A 4,180-nucleotide genomic window follows, 5' to 3' on the forward strand; every position below is an offset into this window, starting at 1 on the left:
TCTTCATGAGCTGCTCTCCTTTGAGATGGGAGAACGGTTCAAGAGCAGGAGGGCTGGGGGCTCCCGAACAGGGGGCAGCCCGAGGCAGCTAGGGTATGGGGACAGTCAGACAAGGCTGCTGAAAGAGCCAGGGTCTGCTGAGACCAGGGCTAAAATGAGAGAAATCCATGCCGTCCTGGGCAAACCATTGCCTTTGCATGGGCCTCAGTTTGCTCCTCTGTGAAATGGAAAGATTGACTAGAAAACACCACAGGTCCCTTGCCAATATGAAACTCTACCAGGTCAGAAAATAACTCGCCATCCAAGAGCTGACCTGAGAATTAATTATTCAAGTTATCAAAAGCATCCAGCAGCCTGAGGACTCCACCCTTGAGTTGAGCAATGTAATCCACCACTCACTTCCTCCACTCTCTTCTCACCACCACCGCCCTGTCAGTCAGACACATCTGCCCTCCTGGACGGGTCCCACAGGTGAAAGGCCCAGACTCCTGGTAAGTCTTGGAACACCCCCTTTCTCACCTTCCAGAATGTCTCTGTTCTCTGACCCCCTTGACACCCAGCCCCCAATGACCCCAGACATCTCTCCCCACCCCGGGGTGGGCTTCTTTCCTCTTAAGGCCTCCCTAGATCCCCAAAGGGAAAGCTCCTGCCCCTCTTCCTTACTCCTCTCTCCAACAACCACTTAGGGCAACTCTCTGCCCAGCCGCTTCCCTTCCTGACTCAGCCAGCTCCCCTGCTTTGACTAGGATTGGGTCCAAGGAAGGGCCAGACATCGTCCAGCCCCCCTTCCCCTATATTAAATGCAAATATTGTGGATTATATTTATAGAGAGAAAGCATACTAGAATTGTTTTAAAATTCCTGAATTTTCTATCGTGATTGAAAAGATTGCCTTCAATGTTTGGGATCTTGTATGTCTCCGTTGTTTAGCATTTTTATAAAAATGAATTAGAATCATCCCATCCATGGAGTTTCTGAATGACCATGAGTCATTAGGGTCCTGCCATTTCACTCAATGAGGGAATCTCCCGCTTGTTCACTGAGAACATGACCAGGAGGTCGGTGGGAGTCAGCCAATTTAAGGGTGTTTTGTTTATCATTCTTGCAAGGACTATTTCTTTCGTTCTAGCCCTACTGAATAGATAAGAAAACAACGCACAAAATATCAAACAATAGGAGTAAACTGTATGCAGTCTGACTTCATGAGATCTTGAAAACTTAACTTACAAATATATTTCAAAAATATTTAATATAGGAGGTATGATTTTTTTTTTTTTTTTAAAAAGCAGGTCTGTAGACTGTAAGTTAATCCACACCTACATGGAATCCAGGCTGCAGCATTTGTAGGCTCTGTGACCATGGGCTGATGTTTGAGCCCCTCTGTGCCTGTCTTCTCATCTGTAGTCAGGGCCCCTCTGTGCTATCTTCTCATCTGTAGTCAGGACTAATCATACCTATCCGTAACACTCCAGGGAGGTCATGTACCCCCGAGGCACAAAGCAGACCTCAGACAGGTCAACTCCTTTCCCTTAGTTTCTCCCTTTGACTGTCAACACATCCTCCCTAGAGACTGGTAAACTGAAAAACCCACAAGCATCCACAAAGCATTGTCTCCCCAGTGGCTGGAGGTCACTGCCCTGTCCTGCTTCTCTTGCCTGAATTCTCCACCTCCTGTCCTGACTTTCAGGGTCTCCCTCTGGACCCTCAAGCAGATCTTTCATGTCTGGGAGTGGGAGCTCCCCTGTGTATCTCCAACCCCTCCCCCACACAGCTGAGCACTGGCTTATTTAGAATGAGGACTTACCAGTGAAGTATGCTTGGCTGTTGTTGTCTCCCGATAGGGCAGTTTCTGCTTCCACCCTGGCCCTGCCTTCTCACGGTCAGTGTTCCTAAATACGGGCCTCTCCTCTATGGGCACAAGCTCTCTGTCCCATTATGCTCTGCTAAAAGTGGGCCTTCTCTAGGTCATTTCTTCCCTTGAGAGCATCTCTGATCATCTGTTCGCAGAGGTGACCCATTCTTTTTTTTTTTAATATTTTTATTTATTTATTTGACAGACAGAGATCATAAGTAGGCAGAGAGGCAGGCAGAGAGAGAAGGAAAGGAAGCAGGCTCCTTGCTGAGCAGAGAGCCCGATGCGGGGCTTGATTGGGATCATGACCTGAGCCAAAGGCAGAGGCTTTAACCCACTGAGCCACCCAGGTGCCCCGAGGTGACCCATTCTTGACCTTGTGACTTCATTGGACATAACCCTGGGATAAACATCCTCTTGACCGTGGGCTGGCAGAACTAGTGACTTGTCACAGGTCTCGCCAGCAACACTGGCTGAGTTGTATGGTGGCCTTTCCCATTATTACCTTATCTCCCTGGCTAGACATTCCCCAAATGCATCAGATCTTTCTAGGTTCACAGACTGAGTCTGCTCTATGGTCTCCGTGGGCTGAGAAGCTGATTTCACTGGCCACAATCACCTAAACTAAGAATTCCGTCACTCCAGGGGAAAGGGCATTGCTTTTCCAGTTTCTCTTAACCCTATTCGGCTTTCTTCTTTGCTCTATATGATTGAGAGTAACAGACCTCCCTCTGCTAAAGAGAAAAGCTTCTCGAAAGTTTCATTGTTGATGTGGTTGTTTTACTACCTGTGTTTGCTTCTCAAAGGTGTTCCCCCTTTGGTTAATTTTTTTCTAATTGAGATGGAATTCTCACTCTGTAAAAGTCACCCATTCACAGGGTACAACTAGTGGTTCCTAGTATTTGCGTGAAGCTATACAGTCCTCCCACTGTCTAATTCCTGAACACTTTCATCAGCCTGGAAAGAAACCCCTCCCTCTAGCACCTGGCAACCCAGATCTACTTTCTGTCTCTACTGATTTGCCTCTCCTGTACATTTAGCATACATGGACTCGTACAGTATGAAGCCTTTTATGTCAGGCTTTTTTTTATTTTTGGCCTGGAATAACGTTTTCATGGTTCATCCACGTCGCAGCAGATGTCAGTCCTTTATTCCTGTTGTTGGTTGGATAACAGCCTATGGTCTGTGTGCACCTCCGTTAGTTTCTCCATTTATCGGTTGATGCACATTTGAATTGTTCCCACTGTTCGGCTGTCACGCTGCTGTGAACATTTGTGTACAAGTTTTTGGGGGGACATAGGTTTTCCATTCTCTTGGGCGCGTATCTAGAAGTGAAATTGCTGGATCATTGGTAACTATGTTCGACGTTTTGAACAACTGCCAAACTATTCAAAGCAGCCGCTCCACTGGCGCATCTCCACGAGCAATATATGAAGGGTCCCATTCCCCACATCCTCGTCAACAGCGTTACTGTTCCTCTTGTTTTATGATGATCCTATGGAGTATTGAAATAATTCTGGAGCCTTAGTATTTTGTGTTTTTCTCTTTAACGCTGGTTCCATTTTGAGGTGGGTTACCTCCTTGCGTATGGTCCCAGGACGGTCATACCTTGTCATAAAGAAATGGCAGAGTACTGATGCATCTTGTGGTTCACAAGGAACTCACTTGGGAGCTGGTTTACTTTCATTTACATCCTCTTTGAAAACTGAGTAAAATTTCAGAGTGACTGCAGCTTCCCCCGAAAGCAAGCTTTGGGTTATCCCCAAAACAAGGGCAGAGCCAACAGAAGCGGGTTTACCTGGACTTCGTCTGGAGGTGCTGGGGAGTCAGGGATGGATGAAGGCACTCACTGGCAGGACAGAAAGTGTCCCCACCAGAATGGAAAAGCCACCAAAACAAGGATAGTGTGTCTCCACCCGTCTGCACCTCCTGATAGGGCACAGGTGCCACTGCCTGCACCTGTCTCAACCTGTCTTCTCTGCTTCCCACTGCCTCTCCCATTGCTGGGAGCACTCTGGATTTCTCTGCTCACTTCCACGTGGCAGTCCACGGCTGTGACAGTCTGTCACATTTCACCCGCTTAGAGAATCAGTCAGCCACCTGCTTAGGATTTTTAATATACTTTTTTCAAACTGCACAAATATTCCCACAGCAGGTCTCCTGCATCCTGAAATTAAAATGCTGGGCTGTAGATGAGCTTTCTTCTAGGGGCACCCGGGTGGCTCAGTGGGTTAAAGCCTCTGCCTTCAGCTCAGGTCACAATCTCAGGGTCCTGGGATCAAGCCCCACATCGGGCTCTCTGTTCAGCAGGGAGCCTGCTTCCCCCTCT

General features: G+C 47.7%; 1 protein-coding gene across 1 annotated transcript in view; it reads left to right on the plus strand.

Moving 5' to 3' along the window:
• The first annotated feature begins 432 nt into the window (after nt 1-432).
• The window catches only part of LOC111145052 (C-X-C motif chemokine receptor 2), a 5,578-nt gene continuing 1,830 nt past the window's right edge, over nt 433-4,180 (plus strand). The window contains exon 1 of the mRNA XM_022499669.1: nt 433-491. The gene's annotated coding sequence lies outside the window, so the exon portion shown is untranslated. The remainder of the gene's footprint in view (nt 492-4,180) is intronic.

This window comes from Enhydra lutris, unplaced genomic scaffold (assembly GCF_002288905.1).
Source record: "Enhydra lutris kenyoni isolate GAN:26980312 unplaced genomic scaffold, ASM228890v2 scaffoldscaffold1, whole genome shotgun sequence".
NCBI classification, from domain to species: Eukaryota; Metazoa; Chordata; class Mammalia; order Carnivora; family Mustelidae; genus Enhydra; species Enhydra lutris.